The sequence below is a fragment of the Macaca mulatta genome, chromosome 11, assembly GCF_049350105.2.
Source record: "Macaca mulatta isolate MMU2019108-1 chromosome 11, T2T-MMU8v2.0, whole genome shotgun sequence".
NCBI classification, from domain to species: domain Eukaryota; kingdom Metazoa; phylum Chordata; class Mammalia; order Primates; family Cercopithecidae; genus Macaca; species Macaca mulatta.
This window is the reverse complement of record NC_133416.1, coordinates 135,077,173-135,104,346: the sequence shown is the minus strand read 5'-3', so window position 1 is coordinate 135,104,346 and position 27,174 is coordinate 135,077,173. Positions and strand designations below refer to the sequence as shown.

The window sequence follows — 27,174 nt, the reverse complement described above, 5'->3', positions numbered from 1 at the left end:
ACTGTTACAAACCGAATCAACACCTTTTAAACACATCTGCCCTACTGAAATCAATAATCCATTAGTTCAATGAATTCTTTGGCTTCTCTAAACTTGAGAAATGGTGTGTCATTTTAAACAGTTTCAGCTGAATGCCTTCTGCTCCTAACCTCTGGCCAGTTTTAAATAACCACTTGCTGCTCAAATAGTAACAGGTACATGGTGAGGCTAAAGTGTATTTTGGTAAAAGTCTAAACAATTAAAACTCATAAAGAATTTTTTCCCCTTGAAGAAATGAATTCATAGCATATAGAAATTCACTTTCATTGAAAATGGGTAGCAAGTGCTGCACATTTTTACCAATTAAATTCTGACCTTGTTTCTGCAACTTCTACTTTTCTTCCTTAATGATATCTTTTTAACTAAAATGCTAGTGTACAGTTATTTATATTGCTTGGCTTTGCTACGCCCATCCTCGCTCATAAACCCTTAAATGAGAAATATATCAACTATCTCACTATCTTCTGAAAACCTAACGAGCAAACAATGTGAATATATTTCAAACACACAGACACACACACACACACATACACACACACTCTTGTGGAAATTATGAGTACAGACAAAATGTAGTTTTGCATTATGGGCTTGAGTAATTTTATTCTACTCAAATCTGTGTTATTATAATAAAAAATTTTTCTTCTAAAAAAGACATGAAATTTTAAATTCTAAATAAAGAAAATTCAAGGTAGATAATATCTGACATTAATGTGCAGAGATATGCTACTTTCTCTAGTAACAACGTGCAGAGATATGCTATTTTCTGGTAACTAAGTTTTAATTTTTCTTTGGCTCCTTTTTTTTTTTTTTTTTTTTTTTTTTTTCTTGTAGAGATACACCAAAGCATCCTTGGCAATGAATTAGGGTATGTAAATACTGCTACGACTTCCAAGGATTGGAATGAATAACTATATCTGAAGTTCTGAGGCATTAGCCATGAATGTATCCCACTTCTCTGTAATGCCACTCCTTTTTTGTACCTGACAGTTTTATACTATTTTTGCTTTCAAGGTGGATGCCTGAAAGAACACAAACATCACTGCCACCACCATCATTACCTCCAATGTCACTACCACAATCATCACCACCTCCAATATCACCACCACCACAATCATCACCACCTCCAATATCACCACCACCACAATCATTACCTGCATGATCACCTCTAACATTATCATCCCTTTCAGTATCACCACTACCATCATCACCACTATCACCACCACCACCATCATCACCTCCACTATCACCACCACCACCACCATCATCCCCTGCATGATCACCTCTAACATCATCATCACTTTCAGTATCACCACCACCATCATCATCACCACCACTATCATCACCATCACCTCCACTATCAACACCACCATCATCACCTGCATGATCACCTCTAACATAACCATCACTTTCAGTGTCACCACCATCACCACCTCCATTATCACTACCACCATCATCATTACCACTATCACCACCACAACCATCATCATCACTACCATCATCACCACTAGCATCACCACCACCATCATCACTTCCACTATCATCTTCAAAACTATCATCACCTCCACTATCACCACTGCCACCATCATCACCTGCACTGTCACCTCAACCATTATCATCACTTTCACTGTCACCACCACCTCCATTACCATCACCTCCACAATCATCACCATCACTATCAGAGCCACCACCATCATCATTACCTTCACTGTCTCCACCACCACCATCACCTCCAGTATCAACACCATCACCATCTCCTCCACCACCATCACTTCCACTATCATCCTCTCCACTATAACCACCACCACCACCGTTATCACTTCCACCACCATTATCACTTCCACCACCATTATCACTTCCACTATCACCTCTACAGTCATTTCTTTCACTGTCACTACCACCACCATCACCATCACCTCCACCAATATCATCACCTCCACTACCACCACCAGCAACATCATCACCTACACCATCACCTCCACCCACATCATCACCTTTACTATAACCACCACCACCATCAGCAGCACCTCCACTATCACTATGACCACCACCACCACCATCTCCAGCAGCAGCATCACCACCACCATCACCTCCAGTATCAACACCACCACCATCACCTCCAGTATCAACACCACCACCGTCTCCTCCACCACCATCACTTCCACTATCATCATCTCCACTATAACCACCACCACCACCATTATCACTTCCACCACCATTATCACCTCCACTATCACCTCTACTGTCATTTCTTTCACTATCACTACCACCACCATCATCATCACCTCCACCAACATCATCACCTCCACTACCACCACCAGCAACATCATCACCTCCACCCACATCATCACCTTTACTATAACCACCACCAACATCATCAGCACCTCCACTATCACCACCACCACCACCATCTCCAGCAGCAGCATCACCTCCACCATCGCCATCACCATCACAACCTATGCAATCAGCATTCATCTTGCCCTCACACCAAGAACACAACCATCATTCTTGTTTTGCTTTTTTTGCCCTCGGATTTCTCCCAAGGGTCTGTCTAAGCCATGGTGATGACACACAAACATAACACTGACTTCACCAGCAATACCATTCCCCAAAACAGATTGTGTTAATTCTGTTTCTCACTATAGCATCGGTAGGCATAGCCTTCCTGGACCCATTAGAGAAGAGTCCCCTGCCCACAGGAACAGCCTCCGTGCTCTGGTCTCCTGCTTTGAATCCTGACCTTGAAACAAAGTGACTGCATGATTTCAGGCAAATGATTTCACTACTTTCTGACCCTCAAGTTTCCCGTCTCTAAATTCAGGATGATGGAGTGGAAGATATCTTAGGTTTCTTTCAGCTAGAAATGTCTATATTTATAATTTTAATAAGGCACTATTTATATATAATCGGAAGACTTTATTTCAGTTTTAACAAGAAGAATTGCATTTCCTTAACTGGAATACTGAGAGATAAATATGTAAAAATCCACACAGTATATGTATACAAACAAATATAGATATATGGATATGTCACTAAAATTTTTTCAAAGTTCTGAGATGTTCTGAGATATTCATTCATGACTTTATGAATATTTACTGGGAATATCACTTAGCTTTTGCTAACCAACCCAACCCTTAGTTGCTGCAAATGACAAAAATCAACCTGCTTTCCATACTGTAGGTTAGGGCTCTGAGCATAGCTCAGTTAGAAGAGTTTGTCTGTGTTTCATGTGGGCTGGCTGGGGTCACTCCAGCACTCACAGTTAGCTGATAACCATGCTCATCTTCACTGTTACACAAATAAATGGGAAAATGTAGTTCATAAGGATGTTTTATTTCAAACAATAGAAACAGACACTGGAATGACACAGATAAAAGAACTAAGCCATAATAATAAAATAGCTGTCATACATATATATGTCATATATGTATATGTATATGATAGAAATAGCTATTATACATGTATGTATCACAATTTTATTAATATATTATATAAATACATAATGCATTTTATTAGTAGTATATATTACATATAAACACATAATGCATATTATTAATATATAATGTATATATTAATATACAATGTATTTTGTTATTAATATATAACAGTATATATTACTTTATATTTTATTATTAATATATTGTATTATTATATTATATGCATATTTAATATGGTCAAGATGATATTGAAAAGTGTGGGTGTAAGTGGAGATATGGAAACAAAGGCCCGAATTAAACCTCTAGAAATGGAAAATCTATACTCTAGGATTAATAGCACTATCAGAAAAAAATAGTGAACTTGAAGATACAGCAACTGAAAATTATCCAAAATATAACAGAAAGATAAGTCGGGGGAAATGAGCAAACCATCAGTGAGCTGCGGGAGAGTATCTATCAGCGATATGTATTTAACTGAAGTCACAGAAAAAATGGAGGGGAGCTGTTCAAATAAGATTTTTTAAAAATAAAATCTATACATCTGCAGATCTAAGGAACTCAAGGATCCTCAGTTACAATGCGCATGAACAAAACTATGCAAAGGCGCACCATAATTAATTTGTTGAAAACCAAAGTTAAAGAAAACATCTTTAAAAAGGATGCGTGGCCAACATAGCAAAACCCCATCTCTACTAAAAATATGAAAATTAGCCAGGCATGGTGGCGGGTTCCTGTAATCCCAGCTACTCAAGAGGCTGAGGCAGGACAAACTCTTGAACCCGGGAGGTGGAGGTTGCAGTGAGACAAAATTGCTCCCCTACAGTCCAGCTGGGTGACAGAGCAGGACTCTGTCTCAAAAAAAAAAAAAAATCATTATGTACAGAAGGACAAAATTAACGACGACAGCACAATTCTCAGCAGAACCAGTGCCAGTAAGAGGGTGGTGAAGCGACTTTAGATTAATGTACAAAAGTACGTCATCCTAAAATTCTAAATCCCACAAAAATATTTTTCAAAAATGAAGGAGAAACGAAGATGTTCTCAGTTATGCAAAAGTTGAGAGATTTAAAACCACTATACCACTGAAAGGAATATAAAAAAGTTAACCAGACAGCAGAAAATAAAATCAACTGGAACGCCAGTCTACAGAAAGGATTAAAGAATTCAAGAAATGATAAATATGTGGGAGAATTATAAAATGATTATTATTTCTTAAATGTCTTTAAAAGATAAAAGACTGTTTAAGGAAGGAAAACAACTATTGTGAGATTTAGGCTTAAAACATAGAAATAAAATGTGTGACACCAGGAGTACAAAAGTTGGGCAGGAAACATTGGAAATCTATTTCTATTAGTTTCCTGTGCCATACATGGAGTAGTGCATTGTTACTTCATAGTAGGCTGCAATGAATCCAAATTAAAGACTATAAATCTTAAATCACCCATCAAAAAATTGGGAAGCTAATAGGAGAATATGGAATTTAAAGTGGAAGTAAATAACAGGTAAAGTGTAAATAAAGGCAAAAGATGTTAAAAGGGAATAAAAATAATAAAAGATACATCAAGAAAATTAATAACAAGATGTTTGATTTAAACCTAACCATAGCAGTAATTGAAAAAATATAAGTGGTCTAAACATCACAATAAAAAAGACATAAATTGTGAAATTGGATGTAAATAAGCAAACTATATGCTTTCTACAAGAAACTTAAATCAAAAAACAAAACAAAAACCAAAAAAAAACCACAATGATAAACCCAGTGTAAATATAAAGACACAAGTTAGATTAAAAGAAAAATAATATAGGAAAATATTCACCCTGGAAATACTAGTTTTAAAAAGCTGAAGAGGCTTTATTAACATCAGATAAGTCGGTTTCAGAAAAAGCACTATTGCTGTGAATTAGGGTCATTTCCTAATGAAAAATGAGCCACTGATTGAAAGATATAATAATATCAAATGATTATGTCCTAATAAAAGAGCTTCTAAATAGATGCAGCAAACACTGATGGTGCATAAAGTAGAAAGAGACAAACCCACAAGGACAGTTAGAGAAAAAAAATTACCAATAAACACATATTAGAGTAACAGTATTAAAATCAACGACCTGATTGTTTATGTTAAAACATCAGAAAAAGAAAAAGAGCACATCAAGTCCATAGGAAACATAAAAAAAAAAGTAATAAAATATAGAAGTCAATGAAGTTAGAAAAGAGAAAAAGAAATAGAGAAAAATCACCGAAACTGAAAGAACATTTGTGTCAATACTCAAAGTTGGGCTAGGGTTATTTTAGTAGAGACGTTTCTCTTCCACTATAATGTGTGGGTTTTACAGCCAGTAAATGTTGCTCATGCGATAAAACCTCAGCTGCAACAGTTTCCTCTTGATGCCTGTAGACTTGTATTTCCTTCACTGGCAAGGAAGAAAAAGCATTATGAAGTTGAAACATTTGATCTCTATCTGAACTTTTTTTCTGAGCATTTGTCTTTGGCCCTGATGTTCGGGTTTCATCAGATTGTCAAACCTTCTTCTATGATGCAACACCAGCTTGTGTCCCCATCAACAGACTGATGTTATTTGTTTACCAGATAAGAAACAATACCGGAACTTTTTCCTCTGTAATTAATGTACAGTCCCAGCGGGAGAAGGGACAGTGACTCTTTTGGGGCATCACCATTGTAGGTGTATAAAAATATTTCTCAGTCATTGAGTGTTTTGCATTTTGCTATAGTCAGAAAGAACTAATGTACATTTCATGCTTCTCAGCCTCATTTTTGTCCACTCACACCAGGAGCTAGTACTTTTTAGCTAAAAAATAAAATCTGGAGATGGGAATCCAGGAAAATTCCCTTCCTGTCATTCTTACAACTAAACAAGATTACCTATTGGCTGGGTGTTCATTTTAATCCATGTGAGATGCCTCTTGAATCAGAGGCTTTTCTCTCAGAGCTCCTATTAATCAATTACCCACAAATAAATGTGTTGTATTTTTGAAGTGCCAGGTAATTATAAATCAGATCCTAGGTTAAAAACAACAATAAAAAATGCTTCCCAGATTCAGATTTGATTGAGAAGCGCAGACTCTGATGGCGTTAGAAATAAATTTGCTGATCATCCGGGATGACTTTGGAAAAACATCCCAAATTTCTTCCTATTAATAGTAATAATAATAGTAGTAGTATGCTGCCCTAGTTAGTAATTAGGAGACATTATAACCCACAATAATTTTTTTAAACCAGAAAGCTACAGAGATTAATGTGAAATGGAGAAATGTCTACGTTAAGATGAAGAATTTAACATTAGTTTCCCCTACTAGAATGTGAGTTACATGAGGGCAGGTGGATGTACTCTGTTCACTGGTGGATGACTAGTATCTAGAATGATGTTTCACAGAGGATAGTTAATGAATGTATTTGAAAATACAAACAAATGAACTGCATAAACTGGTTACGAGTTTTTGTTTATTTGCTTATTCAATGACAATTTTACTTAGTTCTGTGCCAGATATATTGCCCTGATTTACAGGTGTCCACTTCTTCTGAACACATACATGGGGAGGGGCTGCACTTGTTGGCTTTCTTCAAGTTAGGCATGGGAATTTTCTTTGAGTAGTTAATAATGCGTGAGCAGAAATTATCCACAGCTGGGATAATTTGATTGCTGGCATTTCACTCTCCACGCTCATTCCTGCGGTGTGATCATGGAAGCATATGCCAAGGTTGTTGTCCATCAGACTGAGTCCCCAAGTGAATACAATGAGCAGGGCCTCACCTCCAAGACCAACCGACTGTGCATCTTTAGCATGACTGCAAAATAGTTCCTTGTTGCTTTAAGCCAGAGATTGGCAAACTTGTTTTTTCCACAGACCCAGATAGTAAGAATTTTAGACTCTTCCCAAAGCTACTCACCTCTGCTCTTGGAGTGTGGTATCAGTCATACACAATCTGGGAACAAATGGGAATGGCTGTGTTCCAATAAAACTTTATTTACAAACAGTTTGTGGATTTGATTTGGCTCTTGGGCCATAGTTTGCCAAGCCCTACCTTACAGCACTGAGATTCCGGGGTTGTTAACACACTGTAACCTAGCCCATCTTGACAAACACACCACCACAATTTTCTAAACATGATGATGAATAAGGTGGTCTCTGACCTCAAGAAACTAGATGTCTAGAAAAATAACTGCTTAATACTAAAGAGGCGATGCAAGGTGATTGGTGTAATGGATGGATATCATCGTCTACCACCACAGATTACAGAGGTTTGTTTTTTTTTTTTTGAGATGGAGTTTCACTCTTGTTGCCCAGGCTGGAGTCCAATGGTGAGATCTCAGTGCCCTGCAACTTCTGCCTCCCAGGTTCAAGCAATTCTCCTGCCTCAGACTCCCAAGTAGCTGGGATTACAGGCATGTGCCACCACGTCCAGCTAATGTATTGTATTTTTAGTAGAAACGGGGTTTCACCATGTTGACTTGGCTGGTCGTAAACTCCTGACCTCAGGTGATCTGCCTGCCTCAGCCTCCCAAAGTGCTGGGATTACAGGCGTGAACCACCGTGCCCAGCCTGGATGTCCTTTTTAAACACTTATTTTTTCGTAATTACACTTTTTAATGTTCCATTGCATTGGGTTGTCGTAACAACCCCTCACCCATGACATAACCAAGCCTTTTCTTCATCCCTTGCTTTTCATGTAACTCTTATCTCGACCACCACTAAAAGTGAATATGAGCCCCGAGGCCTCATCTACCACCAACTGGCCCAGTGGCTCCTGCCTGCGCAGCAGGGGTATTGTCCTAGTATTTAGTTCCTTCTTTATAGACAGGAACCAAATTACAACAGACAGATTTTACTGTTTGAATCATTTGCAAGTAGCATTCTAAGTCACCACTGATTTTGCAAGAATTGGGCACTATTCAGTGTGCGCTCACTCATTTCTATATTATTACCATTTACATTAAAGTCTAAAATATCTCAAAAAAATCACCGCAAGATGGCACTAGTGTTTTTATCTTGGTGGCGGGATTAGGTGCAATAATGATTTTTCTCTGTGATTTTTGGTGCCTTCCAAATTTCTCCCTAATGAGCATGTATTACACTTGTACTAAAAAAAGCAATTTATATAAAAGGAAAAGCATTACCATTGTTATTCTTAATAAGCCTCTTAATTATTGGGTAGATATTACACATTCCACGCCAAGTTGCACACAACCAGAACAGTCAGTTTCTACAGAATTCTCTAGAGCTAGGATAGCAAAGTATGCTCAGCTTCCATGCACTGTCTCCCCGTGCACGGTGTTTGTGTTGGGTAATGTGGTGAGAGGAATTCAAAGACCAAAGCCTTGCCTCAAAAAGAGATGGGATTGATTAATCATGTCTGCTGCAGGTTTAGGATAGGTAGGCAAGGATGTACTAAGTGTTTGACTAGCCTGAATTTATAACACCGTTATAAGACAAGAGTGATTAAGTATCTTTACTGATGCTGATAATAATGGAATGCATACAAAGCCAGTAAAGAGTCTTTCCTTCTGTCACAAAATTCTCATCACCCTGAATCTAACATGATGTGATGCTTAATACCACCAATATCCCCAGATCCCAGAGATGTGACCATCTGTGGGGTGAAGGGTGAATTTTGAAGAAGTGAATAACACATCTCTTATTATCTCTGTATAAATAACACTGAAGACAATATTAAAAATGCAACTGCACACTTACTCATATATGCAAATCGTGTTTCCAGAAAATAAATTGGGAAATCAAACTCGTCAGCTCAACCCTAACCTAAAACTTACATGATTAATTCTTGCTTTGTTTTCTTTTAAGTAACATACAGAATATCAAAGATTTGGATCTTATAGGTTACTACAAAAATTGCCTAAGGAAAACAATACTTATAATTTTACATTTTTGAGGTCGTTTTTGCATGATAGATAAGCAATTCAGTTACTTAGTTACAGGTGCTTTTACACAGAGTAATTTATTTTCTCTCATCTACATGATGCTTTCTCATCCTTCAAAATTATCTTTTTAATAGAGCATTATTGCTTTATAATTGGCACATAATAAATTGCATATATTTAAAGTATGCAATTTGATAAGTTTTGAAATATGTTTATACTGATGGAATTATTACCACAATCAAGATAATGAACAATAATATCTTTCCCAAAAGTTTTCTTCATGGCTTTTTGTATTTCTTCACTCCTGCTCTAGGCAAACCTGGATTGACTTTCTGTCACTATAGATTAATTTAAATTTTCCATGATTTTGTGCAAATGGAAACACATGGTGTGTAGTCCTTTTGTCTGCCTTTTTTTTTCAGTCAGTGTATTTATTTGGATGTTCATCATTTATGCTGTCGGGTGTACCAATAACTCATTCCTTTTCACTGCTGGACAACATTGCCTTGTACAGATATACTGCAAAGTGCTTTTGTGTTCACATGTTGATGGACATTTGGGCTGTTTCTACTCTTTTGGCTAATGCAAATAAATCTGTTGTGAAGATTCACGTGTAACTTATATGGAGATACCCTTTCATTTCTTTTGAGTAAATACGTTGAGTGTGACTTCTGAGTCATAGGGTAGGGGTATAGATAACTTTTTAAGAAACTGCCAAAATGTATCCGATGTATTCCAAATCACGTCCATTTTTACATTCCCACTAGCAATGTGTGAGAGTTCCAGGCCCTCTGCATCCTTACCAATATCTGGCGTGATCAATCTTTCTAATTTGACATATTTTAATAGGAGGGTAGTGGTGTTGCATTGTGGTTTTGATTTGCATTTCCATGGTGAATAATGATGTTTAGCATCTTTACAAACTCTTTTCTCTCTCTCTCTCTCTCTTTCTTTTAGAGGGAGTCTTGCTCTGTCCCCCAGGCTGGAGTGCAGTGGTGCGATCTGGGCTCACTGCTAGCTCAGCCTCCCGGGTTCACGCCATTCTCCTGCCTCAGCCTCCCAAGTAGCTGGGACCGCAGGCGCCGCCACCACGCGCAGCTAATTTTTTGTATTTTTAGTAGAGACGGGGTTTCACCGAGTTAGCCAGGATGGTCTCGATCTCCTGACCTCGTGATCCGCCCGCCTCGGCCTCCCAAAGTGCTGAGATTACAGGCTTGAGTCACCGCGCCCGGCCTACAAACTCTTACATTTCATCCTTTTCTCTTTTTTAATTAGATTAATGTTATTATTTGTTATATACATTTTACATATTCTGGATCCAAGCCTTTTATCAAAAAAAAAAAAAAAATACATCATTCACAAACATTTCCACCCATCCTTGTCTTTTGATCAGCAGGTCTTCATTTTTATTCAATCAAATGTATTATTCTCAGAATCTATTATGAATCATGTTTCAGACATTATAGTAAATAAAACTTTGATTTCACTTCATCCAATTTTATCCTAATTTTCTTCCAGAAATCTTACAGGTCTTTGATCCATTTTGAGTTACCTTTCATGTATGAGGAGGCGTATGGGTAGAGACTGTTAGGTATATGGTTATTGAACTGCGGCAATTCTTTCTCCAGCTACTCTCGCCTAGGAACTTCAGTCAGTCTTGTCTTCCTGGAATTCCATCTCTGCCTCTTCAGCTGGAGATATCCAGGCTCTGGCAGTACCTTCCTCTTTACTCGGCAGCCTGGGAGTTTTCTCTAGGTAGTAAGCTGCAGCAATTGTAGGGTTTGCCTCATTTATTTCTCCTCTCTCAGTGATCAGTTGCCCTGCACTGCCTGAGGCCCAAGGTCAGAAACTCTTGTTTCAAATATTTTTTCCTATTTGTTGTGCCAGCCAGGAAGGTAAACTCAGACTCTTTTATTTCATACTGACCAGCAACAGAAGTTCTTTTTAATCCAAAATCTATTTTAAAATAAATTCTCTATTAGGTACAAAAAATCAAAGCAAATTCTAGAAATCACCAAGTCACATGCTGTCAAATGACTGGCAGTACAGCAAGTTCATCACCAAAGTGTGTATGTGGTGTGAGAAACTACTATCATATTTAGTCACAGTTAACAACCTGGCAATCAATCCAATTCTTAATATCAGTATGGGGAAAGTAAATTCATTTATACTAGAGAAGATATATGGAATTCAGGTTGAGATTTAAGTTTTCCAAATTAGTTTCACATCAATTGCATTCATTCTTCGGGTAGGGTGATCTTCTCCCACAGGATTATAAACATGCATATTCTCATTTATGTATTCACATGTCATAAGCAGCTAAAGTTACCCAAATGTATGCATAAATGTAAGACATTTGCATAGCAACTTTAAAATATTTATTTTCTAAGCATTCTCCATTCTATCGTCCTGTTTTATGTTTTGGTATATACAGAAATATTGGCAAGGTTTTTATTATATGCAACACTATATAACCAATTTGTAGATCTTTTTTATTTTTCTCATAAAATAAGCCAAACATATTGTTCCAATCAATCCATCTTTGTTCTTAATTAATGCTTTCTTCTTACGCAATGCCTGCAGGGATTTTTGAAGCTCTAAAATGAAGTATAAATTACATAGAGAAATGAGAAAAAAATTATATATGTTCCTATCTGTGGTATTTTCATTTTTTTAACTGTTTAGTAATGTTGATTTGAACTAGCCATCATATTTACTAGCAAATGCTAAATCAAGAAAATATTCTAAAAGTTTACTAGAAAGAAAAATCTGAAAAGATTAGTGCAGAGAAGGCACAGCCTTCATTTTTGTTTTTCCTGAAGAGTAATTCTCTTTTTATTTGTGCTTTCCTTCTCTACCAGAATAATGGAACACATTAAATTGTTCTAAACTCCCATGGAAAACATTCTGTTCACTCCCAATACTTTTCATAATATTAGTCCCAAGAGTTTGAATAACTAACATTTTGGGAAGATCATTGCTATCCAAAAATACATTTACCTTTTTTACTCCAAGAGAAGTACAAATTCATCTTTAATACTTTTTCTTCCCACATTCCCTCTCATTTAAATGATATGGGTATGCAATGTAAGAGAAGCAGAAGGAAAAAAAAAAAGGAGATAAAGCAAGGGAGTTAGTGAAGGAATTTAGCCTACATTAGCCATCTAACTTAATCCTAATTTAACATTCCTATGGGGTGCTACTAAGGTAACCAGAATTTTATACATAACAACAAAACCAGCTATCACTTATGACACATCTACTGTGTTCCGAGTGATGGGCTGTGCACTTTTACATGCATTCTCTTACTCTCGGAAGCAACAGATGTGATTGATCCTATTATTACACTCGTTTTTATAGATTTGGCATTTCCTCACTGGCGAGGTGCAGGGTTGGGATGTACTCCCAACCACATGATATGATCTCTGGTGAGGAGACCGTCATGTGCTTGGCAGAGATCCTAACACTCAATAAAAATTAGCTTAAAATAGCATGATCCTGGAACCAAGTCTGAGCCCCAGGGCTTACCTCGCCAAGCGCAGAACAAGTGAAACAATTATTTTAATGAAAACAAAAAAATGGTGACTTTCTACCAATTATGAAGATATATGATTTCTCTGTAGTAATTAGGATTGTGGTGTGGGAGCAAGGGTAGCCCCATAGAATTCAGGCCTGTCCATGTATCCTGTTTTGGCTGGTACATCCTTAGCAGATGTGATGGGAGCAGAGGCTTTCCATGGACTTTCTGGGCTTCGCTTGAGCACTTGTGCTCCAGTCCCAGATGGATGCTTCCTCTTTGGATTTCACTGACATTTAAAACGGGGCCAATGCAATGATGCAATATCATCCTGAGCTTCCTGTCTGAAATGTCACCCAGACATTTTCCCAAGCACTCTACCTTAGAGACACCTCTGTTCTCTTTTATCTGAGACTCTCTCCCATCCTCAAGTTCCACCTTTTAACATCAACTTTTGTGTCAATTCCATCAGTGACCTACATTTTCCAGTCAATTAGATTGAGATCATATTAAGAAATCATCAGATTAGGCATTGCTGGATGCCAACCTTTAATGGGCATTGGAAATGTCAAGGGGTAGAGAGGAGGATCTTTACTGAATCCCTCTCAGTGAGAGAGCTGTATAGAGTAAGAAAAAATACCCCCAGCATGGGCAACGTTGTAAAATCCTGTCTGTACAAATGGCACCAAAATTAGCCGGTTGTGGTGGTATGTGCCTGTAAACCCAGCTACCCAGGAGACTGAGGTGGGAGAATTGCTTGAACTGGGGATACTGAGGCTGCAGTGAGCCAAGATTGTGCCACTGTACTCCGGCCTGGGTGGCGGAGTGAGAACGTATTCCAAAAAAATAGAAATAAAAATAAAATAAAGAAAAAATATCCAGTCATATTTTCTAAGATAATATTTCTGATTAACCACATGACCTGTTGTTGTTATTGTTACTGTTGTTGTAGTCCTTTTTGTTTTAGTTAAAGTAGATGTGCAAATTAGGGGCTAGCGCTGAATTGCTCAGAACAATAAAAGTGAAAGAGAACAATGATTTCCTCTGACCAATATTCCCCCATAGATTACTCTCTCTTTCTCCTCAATTATTGTTGTTATAGTTTTAAAATACTGACTTTAAGAACTGCAGACTTGTTAGCCAGTCCGGAACACACCCATTTAACTCAATACAGCCCTATTGTATGTTACAGAAAATTTTTCCTTTCCACAGAAAATTCCAAACTAGGACCATGTCACTCTTTAAAGAGCTGGTCCAAAGACGGGAAAATGGTCTGGAAAAATTTAGAGCCCTTGCTGGAGTTCATTTTTGGCCTGAGTCAGTTTTCCTGTAGTGAATGCAGTAAGATTCCCCCTTCTAGTTCTGTGTTGGGAACACTGTGAAAGCAATGTTCTATTTACTTTTTAAGTAACGTGACAGTTTTAATTATCTGCTTGGCAGAGGTCCTAACACTAAAACAAGCATACCTAAACTAAAACAAAAAGGGAGCCCGCTCCCTCTTCCCCTCCATGGCAAAAATTCTTGACATTATGTAAAATTTCTCAAGTACAGAAATATTGCAAGAGTTCCAAATCAGCGGGTCTAACTCTTCTAGCATCCTGCTCTGGAGGACACCGGCTAACTCATGCGTCTGGGAGAAGGGTCACCTGACAGCTGAGGGCTGTAGTCTGTGATGCCCAGTAGCAGACAGTGACGGGAAAGGGAAGCCAGGGTTTTACTCTCGTTTACTTTCTGCCACAGGCAACATCCTGGTGGCAGCTAAGTCTCCCGTGTCGATCCATCTCCCTCTGCATGGGTTTGCTGTGGTTCAAGATTTAAATCTGAGACCCAGGCTCCCGCCTTTAATAACATCACCATGTCCCTTTTTCTCTCTAGTCGAGGGTGAAAGCCACTTGTGTCAGTCATTACTATCTGAGTGACTTTTTAATCACCTCTGCAGAAATTTCCCTGAATTCAATTCCTTCTGTTTGAAATGCCTGTGCTGCCTGCTTTCCTGAATGAAACAACATGAGAAGATAAATTTACCACTGCAAACATTTATCAAACATCTACTTTTTGCCGACACTGAGAAAATTCCCTGTTGTCCTAAGACAAGACATTTCTCAGTGAAGGCAGTGTTCTCCAGACCACTCCTCCCAGCCGGTTCTGTTTCTCCTTGTTGGGGTCTCATCACCTGCAGACTGACATCCTGATGCCTACCAGCGCCTTTGTGAGGATGCAGTGACTTCCCCACAGGGACCCTATCATTGCTCCAGTGCCAAGCAGGAGGTTCCAGATGCAGCATCTCTCCTGTAGGCATTTTGAGGAGTATTTTTGGTCCTAAGCTTGGTGCTCCCACAACTTCCAGGGCAAAATTCTAGAATGTTATCTCTCACTTGGCTTAAGGTGAGAGACATATACTCCTCTTCCTAGGTCAAAAGAAAGAGGGACTCTCAGTTGATGTTAACTCTCTCAAATGGGCTTCTCTCTTTCACATCCACTTCCTGAACTCTTCAAGTTCCAAACTTTTGTATACTCTTGTTTTCTAGTATGCAGATGGATAATCCTGCGATTTGCTTTGGAATATGAGAATCTTTGCCTATACCACGGTTAGCAAAGCAAGTTCCACCTTAAAACATGGAGTAACAAATGTATATAATCATACAGCCACACCTAGGGACCTAATTCTGATAGCCATGGAAACTTGATTCAGCCTCTTCAGGGAGTGTGGCCGACAGGCTTCAGCTGCTCTGCCCTGAAATTCATCACCACATTTGCCCAGTTTTAAAAATAGCCTTGTTGAGATATAATTCAATGCCATAAAACTCTCCCACTTAAAGTGTACAGGGCCAGGCTTGGTGGCTCACGTCTGTAATCCCAGCACTTTGGGAGGATCACCAGAGGTCAGGAGTTCGAGACCAGCCTGGCCAACATGGTGAAACTCCATCTCTACTAAAAATACAAAAATTAGCCGGGGTTGGTGGCATGTGCCTGTAATCCCAGCTACTCAGGGAGGCTGAGGTACGAGAATCACTTGAACCCGGGAGGCACAGGTTGCAGTGAGCCGAGACTGCCCCACTGCATTCCAGCCTGGACAACAGAGTGAGACTCTGTCTCAGAAAAAAAAAAAAAAAAAGTGTATGGGTCAAATTATTTTACTGTATTAAGGGAGCTGTGCAACTGTCATCTCAGTGAATTTTAGAACATTTTTATTATACTCCCCCAAAATTTTTGTGCCCAGTAGCAGTTGCTTTTCATTTTTTCCCCAACCTCACCAGTCCTGGGGAACCACTAACCTACTTTATTTCTCTATAGATTTGCCTATCCTGGTCATTTTCTATAAATGGAAACACAGTATGTGACTGGCTCATTTCAGTTCCCATAATGTCTTCCAGGTTTGTCAATGCTGTTGCACACTGAAGGAATTTCTTCTTTTGTAAGGCTAAATAGTACTCCCTTGTATGTGAATATCACGTTGTCTTTATCCATTCATTTTGGGATGAACATTTATATGGTGTCCATAGTTTGGCTATTGTGAATAATGCAGTGAACGTGGGGGTGCAGATGTCTCTTCAGAATCCTAATTTTATTTCTTTTGGATATAGACAGAGACATAGGATTGCTAGACCCATGCAACTTTTTATTGTATACAATTATACCTCAAGGAAGCAGATTTGAAAGCAAACAAACACATTTAATTTTTAGAGCTGGTGAGTTGCAGAGACATTTGGAGGCTCAGCCAAGGCAGGTCTGTTGTGTAAAGGTCTGGAGTCCTGGAGCATGGGGTGGGATGTCCCCCGCTGAGGACGCGGATGCCACAACACTGCCCCTGTGCAGATGGCTTCTGGGGTTGGACCACCCTCTCCTCCTAGGAACTAGCACTCCCACAACCATACTGCAAAATCCTTCAGGCAACAAGTTCCCCACCAACCCTGCGCCCGGTTCCCTCCCCGGCTGCCAGACGAACAGCTAGGGTTGACACCTAGCATAAACCAGGTGGGTGTGTGTTGATGCTGAAAAGGCAGCACAGAGAGATCAGACACTAAAAAAACACACGGGACAGATTAGCCTGCACGCATTAGCATGAACGAGGGGAATTTGCTCACCTTCTGGGGATGGATTTCAAGGGCCAGGATGTCAATACTGCGTATGTGAGCATTCATTGCATTGGGGCACTTTGTCTCATGGGATTGACACCCCAGAAGAGCCCCAGATATTGGGGACAAATTCACTGCTGGGAAGATTTTTAGAAGCCTAGAAAAAACACTGCTGATGGTAAGAAAAAAAGAGGCTGAGGGAAATCAATGTGTTAGAATGAATATACTAAGTCCAGATCACTCAGCAGAAGATGGCGTTTCTCGAGAAAGCCCCTAGGAGATACCGAGGCAACGACTTATGCTGAATGTGCGTGGGAATGTGCTAGAGAGAGAGCACTGGCGTCTCTAAGAGGGTCAGTGGGCAGTTCTGCTTTGCAGGCCAGAGCTGACCACAGGAAGGCTGGTTGATCACCTGACCAGGACCATCAATAGCCACAGGGATGTGGAGGCCCTGAGGTAACACAGGTGGCTGCACTTTAAACCCACAAGCCAGAGGGCTGCAATCAACATAAAACTCTCAGCAGGGGTGCAGGGACATTTGAGGGAGTTTGACCCAAAGGCATTGTGGAGATGGATAGCAGAGAATGGCCTTTCTCAGAACAAAATGGATGGGCCAGCAACCAGGGTGCTGCTTAACATCTGTATCTTTAAAAAGGCAGGCCAGGGGCTGTGGCTCATGTTTGTAATCCCAGCACTTTGGGAGGCTGAGGCAGGTGGATCATGAGGTCAGGAGATCGAGACCATTCTGGCCAATATGGTGAAAACCCGTCTCTACTAAAACTACAAAAAACATTAGCTGGGTGTGGTGGTGCATGCCTATAATCTCAACTACTCGGGAGGCTGAGGCAGGAGAATCATTTGAACCAGGGAGTTGGAGGTTGCAGTAAACCGAGATTGTGCCACTGCACTCCAGCCTGGTGACAGAGCAAGACTCTGTCTCAAAAAAAAAAAAAAAAGAAAAAAGAAAAAAAGAAAGAAAAGGAAAAGAAAAAAAGAGGCAAGAAGAACCAAGCAGGAAAGGAGTTTGAGGATGGTTGCCCCATAAAAAGTTACAATCCCTTACACAATGTCCAGTCTTAAGCCATTTCTCAAGTCCTGACATCACTGACTGAAGAGGTTGCCACAACCCCAAGAGGAAGACAAAGGACCTGGCACCACCATGAGAAGGAGACGCGGTGATGGGAAGCAGGATTGAGACATCATGATTGAGACCTCACGCTTTGTGTCTCACCTCTTAGAAGGGCTCCTGTGGGTGCCAGGTAATAAATGGATCCCTGGATGAAGTTTGGCTCACAGTCAGCCCACTGTATGTGTAGACCTAACTAAATGATATGTGAGCCAAGGCCCTGGCCCCCTAAAGTCTGTTGAAAAATGACTGGCATGAGGCAGATTGATTAATAGGGGAAAAGGCATATGAATTTATTTAATGTGTATGTAGGGGGTCTTCAGAATGAAGGCTTAACCCGCCAGTGAGGTACAGAAGCTTATACATCATCCTGAGGTTACAGAAAGAATGCGGGCTCAGAGCACAGCCCAAAACAGGCTTTAGTGGCAAGACAGGTCATAGGAGAGAGAAAGGAAGAGTCTTGGCTGGCAAAGGTGGCCTTATGTGAATGAAGTCTCACAGGTAGCAGCCCACAGGCAGAATAGATGGCAGCTGCCTCTTTCCAGACTTTTAAAGGTGTCAGACTCTCTCTTAGGATCTCTCTTAGATCCAGGAAAGGCCTGGAAAGGGCGCCCTGGCTGCATTACTGAAGATTACCTACAGAGGCAAATTTCCCCCAAAAAAGACGGCTTTGCAGGGCCATTTCTAACTATGTCAAAAAATGTATTTTGGCGTAAAATGTTTTGATGTACTTCAATGGTCACTTCTGAAGTCCCCAAGTATCAGTTGAATTTGGTACAATTGGTATTTGGAAGAACCTCCATATTGGGTCTGTGTCTTGTGTGGTAAGAATTTTTATAGTGAGGAAGTCACAGTGGAAACCTCTGAAACTACCTATCTAGGTAAGATAACAAATTAAAAAAAAAAAAATCTCATGTTGGAGAAGCAAGAGGAGAAAGCAAAAATAAATGGATTCATTAAAGGTCTAAAGGGGGCTCTGGTGGTCCCTTTTATAACTCCGCTGAATTCGCCAGGGATGAGCAGGAAAGGAGAGGGTCTCCTGTATTGGCAAGAGTGTCTACTGATTAGTGACACCTACCAGGAGGTGACATAGCGCTGCATTTATGCAGGGGCAGGAAGGCATGGACATGGAGCTCGGGCGACCTGCATGGATGCCTCCTGATGCTCCCCCACCTCGCTGTTACTGTGATTGGGCAAGGGCAGCAACCCCAGCCTAAAGGCTCTGCTCAGACTGCAGTGAGACACCAAGGCCTGCCCAAGAGACAGCTGAGGGTGACAGGATTCAGAATGGATTGTGCAGGAGGGAGAGGATGCAGTTACAGCTCTGAGATCAACTACAGATATTGGGGCTATAATTCCTGCCACAAACATCCCTCTTCTACACTTCCTCTCACAAAGGAAGGCCCTGTGGGGACTGCAGAGGAGACGCGCCCAAGATGTAGCAAAGACCTGTATGGTGGAGAGGGTGGGTTGTGCTGGCCGCAAGAGGAGACTCGGATGTCCGAGTGTGGACAACAACGGACCAGTGACCCGTGCTGCTGCCCTCTGGACCTCACCCCCAGGTTAGTGTGGAGACCATGCCTCCCGGGGTGGCCCCAGCCATGATGCCCCACGGGCTCCCTAAGGCACACCACCTCAAAAGACTGGATGGGGTCTTCTTTGATGGAGACTTTGGTTTAGGGCTTCCATGCTGACCTTTCCAAATATTTCCAACTCCACAGCCGTCTGAGGCTCTCCCGCCCACCATGCCACCCCTCTGCCCTTCCCAGACAACTGGACCTGCTTTGCGGTTGGACGGCTCTTCCCGTCTCCCCTGGCTCCCTTCCTATTTTCTCTCAAGAGTGGTTCTCCTAATACATCTCCTGCGTGTCTAATCCCAACTTGCTTTCTGTTCTCCAAAGACCTAGACTAACACATCAATGCTGATTTTAAGAAGAAAACACGAATACCATTGATGCCACCTGGAAACTCTTCCTAAACTGCCCAAACTATCCCTCTCCACTTAGACGTGACCACTCTCCTACGTCTAGTTTATCACAATTAGTAGCTCTTTCAATTGGGGATTTGAGGTAGTTAGCAGCATGAGAATTTAAACACACCATCTACAATTCAGGACGAGAATGTCTATAATGAGGATAATTTGCATTAAGATTAGAGTCATCAGATCTAATGGGTACCATTATTTCATTAAAAAAATACTTAATCTATTTCATTATATTTTACATTACTTAGTCTAATAAATTCTCTGCCACCAGCAGTGCTGAAACATTTAGCAGACTTCATATATAATTGGTCAATATTAACTCGTTTATACATTTATTCTAACTTTGGAAGCAGGCCTAGTAGCTATTTTTTTTCTGCCTTCTTGCAAATAATCCATCATTTATAATTATCATTGATTTCATATGTGACAAGATACTTAAGTCTATCAAGTGGCAAGGTTTGCCAAGCACGTAAAAATGAATTTGCCTCTAATTACTGGTTTTGATAATCCTGACTTCATTTATTGTTCTCCAGTGGCACTGCATTGCCAGCAATCCTTTCAATATGATCAAAGAATTAAAGCTATTACAGAGAAATGAGCAGAGTTCACAGAAATAGCTAAGAAGAGTCTTGGAGTCACAGAAAGTCGCGAGTGGAATTTACCTTGCTTAATTCAGCCAAAAGATATTATTGTAGGTCTTTGACTTCTGGAGGGTAAGTCTCATGCAGTAAGTAATATTTTGGTGCACAACTTGACTTTAGTTACTATGCAGGAAAGTGAATTGGAAACTGTATTTGACTTTTTGTACTCTAAGGGGTGTGTGTGTGCGCACGCATCTTTGGGGTTAAAGGATTGTAACAGCCTCTGACCCTTCCCAGCAGCTGCAGGAGGTTTCCCAGCCATCTACTGGGCCTGCAGTAACGCCATGGATGCCTTCAGTGCTGGTGGAGATTGCAATGGTGTCCATGAGAGGGCACTGCACTTCTTTGAATTTAGGCGTGAATATCTAAAATATTTGGCTGTCATATCTGCTCAGAGGAAAACATTCATTGAATCCTCAGAGAAAGTTAGAAGCATTTCCTTTGAAAAACATTTGAAAATAAAGCTAATATCCTTCTTTAGAAAACAATGTGGACTGCTAGGATATTTCTTTTGGAGAAACAACTGTTTTCAGTAATTGAGAGACGGAAAAAATGCTTTATCTTGGCATTATCTGAATCAAACAACACTGAAGTCTTAAAATGTTTTTTCATCCTTTGCCAGATACTTTTGCATATTCAGACCTAGGAAAGACTATCCTTTTTAAACACATAAAAGCAACGCTACAACTTGATAGCTAATTGTTCAAGGGTCTCTCCTTGGACCCTGCTACATGCTTAACAAAAGAGCGGGCTGCTGTGCTCAGTAATTTATTTGGAAATGGTGGAGGGCATTGCCAAGGCAGAGCCAGGCCTCTCTTTAACCAAAATGGAGCTTGCAATTGACAGATAGCACAAGAGTCAGTACAAACACGGGTTGGGGTCTTTGTCAAAGGCAAGGGTCACTAGAAGCCACGTCTGTGGCAGGTGCCCAGCGATTGTTTCTGACCTTGACAGCCACAAGGATACAGGAGGACTAATTTAACCTACCCTGGAAAGGCAGGGTCTCTAGTTCAATGAAGCTGCAGGGTCAATGAGTGGAGACCAGCTGGCTGTTTCGTGGGCCTCGTCCTGTGCTGCTGGCGTATTGGCTTGTAGACGGCCACCTGCTCCCTGGATGCTCACATGCAGCAGCAAGCAGGCTCCAGTTTTTTCCCTTCTAACTGTTAGGACACAAATCCAATCATGGGGGCTCCATTCTTAGGACATCATCTAGATCTGTGACCTCCCAAAGATTCCACCTCCTAGCACCATCCCATTGGATGGTGGCATAAGTCTCACGTAATTACATTTTGGTGAATACCTTAACATGAGAGTTAGGGTTTCAACATATGAACTTGAAGGGAACAGAAGCAGGCAGTCTATAACAAGACACAACCACGACGTGGCTGTGTGTGTCTCTCCCTCATACCTCTATTTATATAGATCTATACCTAGATCTGTATCTACATGGATCGCTATGTCTAGCTCTATGTCTATCTCTATGTCTATATGTATCTATGAGAAATGCCAGCATAAGCAATAGAAACTGTCTTAAATGTCTTAGACATTTTAAATATTTATATTTTTGATCCAATATAATCAAAATAATAGTATAATCAATAATAATAGTATTAAATCCAATACTATTCAGTATTTGCCAAAATGAAACTGTATAGAATGTACATACTGTGTGATTATCCAAAATAATTGCATTATTTATAAAAACATTAATTCACAGCATGTCATTTTTTGGTCCAGTAAAGGAAGATGGGTTTTACAGTTCTTTCCTAACCATCACTCACCGTCCTCCAGTCCTGGGCTGTGGCTCTGTGACGGTGTTCACAGCTGCTTTGGCAGAGTTGAGTCATGGTGACAGAGACCACCTGGCCTGCAACGTCTGAAATATTTGCTACCTAGTCCTTTATGGAAAAGTGTGCCAAGGCCGACACTACACCACCTCTCCCACACACGCCAGCCTACACTACACCACCTCTCCCACACACGCCAGCCTACACTACACCACCTCTCCCACACACGCCAGCCTACACTACACCACCTCTCCCACACACGCCAGCCTACACTACACCACCTCTCCCACACACGCCAGCCTACACTACACCACCTCTCCCACACACCCCAGCCTACACTACACCATCTCTCCCACACACGCCAAGAGACTGAGACAGGAATGCTGCAGGTGTTCGTCATCACCCGCACAGATTCCAAGAGAGGCTTTGAGATTGCAGAGGCCAAGGGAGAAGACTTCCTTATGTCAGGTTGTCACTGATGTTTCTATTTCCCTGTGCCTCGTAGGCAGGCGTGGAGAGGACCTCGTCCTCGCCCCAGGTCAAGAGAGAGGGATTTTAAGACAACCAATCAGAGACTTTGATATGTGTGAAGTGGAGTTTGTGAAAAGCAAGATGGGCCTCAAACCCTTATTTGGAAAAACTTAACAGTGAGAGATAGTGTTTGAGGCTGCTCCCCTGGCGGGAGATTGGAGGAAGAGATGGCTGCACTGGGGGCAATCTGCACACGTGCCATGATGGAGGCCACAGCACTGGGTTCTGAGAACCAAATGTGAACCTCGTGAGAGCAGGCCAGCCTAGGGCAACTCAACCGAGGATTCTACTGGCAATACATTCCTGGGGAAGAAGGAGAACCCAACAGACAGAGTCTGTGAGGGGCTGGCCAGGAGGAGCCTGGGTGCTTAGGGAAAGGGTGAGTGGGCAGAGAAATGGGGTCCACACCATGGGAGCTGGGTTGGGGGATTCTGGTTAGGAGGATCTGAGGAGACCACTAAACCCCATCCAAGAAAGGACCAGTAACTGAGCGTCTATGCCCCAGGGCAGATTCTACACCTGCCCAGCTATATAGAACTCTGCCCTTTGCCCTAATTCCGCCCCCCGCCCCCATCCTCCCAGGACTGACCCTGTTAAAGGTGGAAACTGAAAGTAACAAATGAGAAAGGCTGGAAGGAACACAGCAAGGCAGAGACATTTGTGGGAAGCAGACTGTCTCCCTCTCTTGGCTGGACTTCCGCAGGGGGTCAAGGCAGAGGTAGAAGATGACTGAAGATTCATCAGCCAGATCTCTTGGCTGGACTTCCGCACGAGGTCAAGGCAGAGGTAGAAGATGACTGAAGATTCATCAGCCAGATTTGTTTCCCTATTTTGCACTAGGTGTTAGAAATGAGATTTTTAAAATATGAATACAAAGGAACAGAAAGCCATGGGACCCAATAAAGACTTTATCCTAAATGAGCAAAACCCAGTCCCAACCGGAGCCTGTTTGAGGGACAGTGGGGAGAAACAAGACCTCCACAGACACCGCATGGGTTGGAGCTGGAAGAAAGCTCACCTCCTTGTCTGTGTCTCCCATGTAGGGTTGTGTCCCTCCGAAGCAGGGGGTACCTCTCCTTCACAGGTGGCTTCCCCGGGAGAGAAAGTCTGTTCAAATACCAGCAAGCCACAGTAAACACTCACAGGGCCTCAAACGAAAGAGAAGACCATTTCTTATGGATTTCACCCTATTCAGATCACCAACATTTTACTCACAAAAACCTAATATTCTGTCCATAATTTCAGGCATACCCTGGATCCACAGCTGGAACCAGACGATGAAATACTGGAGGAAGCCTCCTTGGCCCCGTTCTGTATATTAATGGAACAGACCCCACGATTCTCTGAGGCACCTTTCTGTCCTAAATTCTCTAGAAGCAAGGGCATTCTATCAGTCTGTTTCACAGGAAGGGGCAGAGAACCTGGCACAAAATTACAAAAGCGGGAGGCTCACCCAGGGAGTGGGTATGTCCAGGTCCGTCCAACTAAACAGACACATTGAGCACTGGGCAATGTGTGTGGCCATCTCTGCTCGGGAGGCACAAAAACACAAAGATGAGAGAGACTCAAAACTCAACTCCAAGTAAGCGCCCATGCCCCAGTGGGAAGGTGAAGAAAGGAATCAGGGAATCAGGATAGAATACACCCAGCACCCATAGAGGCGCCTTTAACTTGGTTTTCCAAGAAATGGAATGTCTTAATCTTTTCATACTCATTCTTTCTATTTGCATAGTATCTAATTATTTATACAATGAAGTAACAAGGAAGAAACAAGAAGAGGTCTACTACATGGAGGAGAATTAATTTGGTGGCCAGCATGAGTTGGGGCAAATAAATAATAAATTTTAAAAGAGCATTAAATAGCTATCATAGCTTGGACCCCAAGTTCCAGATCATGATAACACATCATAAAAGGCAAAGAAGGAACAGGATCCAGTTAGATTCTGGAACTAGACCGGGAAGGAGGCAAGTGACTCTACACTGAAGTGCAGGAAAGGTGGGATGGGACCCTTGGGGATGATGAAGAGCTTCAAGTAACCTGCCAGCTCAATTTGCAATAGAAGCAAACTCTGTGTGTGTGTGTGTGTGTATACACACATATATACATATGTATACACACATATACATACATATATAGCTGTGTGTATTACATATATTATATATCTATTATATATTATATTGTATATGCTTAATGTAATATAATATATAATATTGTATATAATACAATCAATTCAGTAGTATATGTATTATAATATATACTACATATAGTATACATTATATATACTACTATGTAATAATATATATACTGTATAATATATAGAATATATTATAATACACATCCTACTATATTGATTGTATTATATACAGTATTATATATTGTATTATATTATATTATATTAAATATATACAATATATGATATACTATGTGTAATATATAATGATATATAATAATATATACTATGATATATGTAAAATATGTAGGGTCTATTGTATATAATACAATATTATATACTACAATACATAATATTATAGTATATAATATACATATAATATATAAATACAATATATAATATATAAATATAGATTATATAATTAAAATAAATATAATATATAAATACAAGTATAATACAGAAATACAATATAATATATAAATACAATAACAAAATAAAATATAAATACAATACAACAAATGCAATACATATTATATAATACATTGTATAATTATGTAACATAATACATAAATACATTGTATTTATACAATATATAAATACAATACATATTATGTAATAGAATATATAAATTTTTTATATTGATATGGAATACACATATTCCTTCTTTTAAAAATATATTTTTATCAAAATCCTCAAGAACTTCAATTCTCAAATATTATTTACAATGACTATACACTCTTACTTTTTAGAAGATGATTTTTATGCTAAATACTAAAAATGTTACAAATCATAACACAACCAACTGCTTGATATGAGTGTTCTGTATATTCAGAAACTAAATTGCATATATAATACACACATGCCCACACATATATACATATTTTTTTCAAGTGGGCAGTTGGGAATTTAGCTTATTATCTGGGCAGGAAAGTGGATACAGTTAAATGAATCCTAACACAGAGAAGTGAAGTGCAAAAGTTTCCCAGGCCTTTACCGTTTATTACACAATCAGAACCCACTGAATAAAATCACATACATTTCCCATCTCATATTCTCAGCTAAACTTGCCAAAGAAACACCAGCAGATTTACGCCTGAAACTTCTGTGTCTCTAGGGTCTTGTTTGTAACAGAAGATATTTATATTAAAACTTTAATTTCTCAAGGAATGAAAAACAAAAGCTTAACCTGGATTTGGATTTTTAAATTAAGTTTAAATTTATTATATTTTATAATAAATGAAACCGATACCTTTAACTCTTACCGGTAATTGCCTTTCTGATTGTCTTTTGCTTTAATTCATGAGAAATTAAACACTGGGTTCCAAATCAATAGTGTTGGCAAATGATTGCTGTTTTCCTTCTTTGAACTAACATTATGGTGTTGGGAGTTTTGTTTCCATAATGATGAGCAATGCCAATCTTCAAAAACACATTAGCAAAGAGAGGTCAGGTTCCTTCAGCTTGAACTAAGTGTGGTCGACGGGAGTCTTGTTCCATACCTAGTGTTCATCTCTGAGGGGCCTCTGCTTTGAGTTGAGAATAGAAAAATATAAAACCATATGGAGTTTCCTGCTTTGTTTTCCTTGTGGCTTATTTGCCATTACTCTTTTCTAAAAGCACCTTAATTTCTTACACTGGAACTAACATTGGGTATTATCAACGCAGCTTCGAAGTGTTAATACTCTTCCATGCTTGGTGGGCGGGCCCAGGACCCAGTGAGAGGCTCCTTTAGGGGTCCAATGACAAAGAAGCTGAACTTCACTCCATTCCATTCCGTGCACAGGGATGTCCTTTCCTAGTTAGCTTCCAGAATGGGATCTCCGTCGAGGTTCCAGCTTCCGGAGAAGACAAGGTCTGCACATGCTTCAGACAACAGATCCGACTTCCTTTCCACTCACTGAGTCCCTGCACCGTGCACCACCGCCAAGAATCCCAGCCAGTATGACGCATTTCACAATGTGTCTGTTGCA

General features: G+C 40.2%; 1 protein-coding gene across 12 annotated transcripts in view; it reads right to left on the bottom strand.

Annotated features, from left to right (window-relative positions):
* The window catches only part of LOC114670999 (uncharacterized), a 142,213-nt gene that overhangs the window by 67,205 nt on the left and 47,834 nt on the right, over positions 1–27,174 (bottom strand). The window contains exon 2 of one of the 12 annotated variants that reach the window (XR_013400726.1): positions 26,396–27,166. The exons of the other annotated variants lie outside the window; for them this stretch is intronic. The gene's annotated coding sequence lies outside the window, so the exon portion shown is untranslated. Of the gene's footprint in view, positions 1–26,395; positions 27,167–27,174 lie in introns of those variants that run through there. 12 annotated transcript variants of the gene reach the window in all.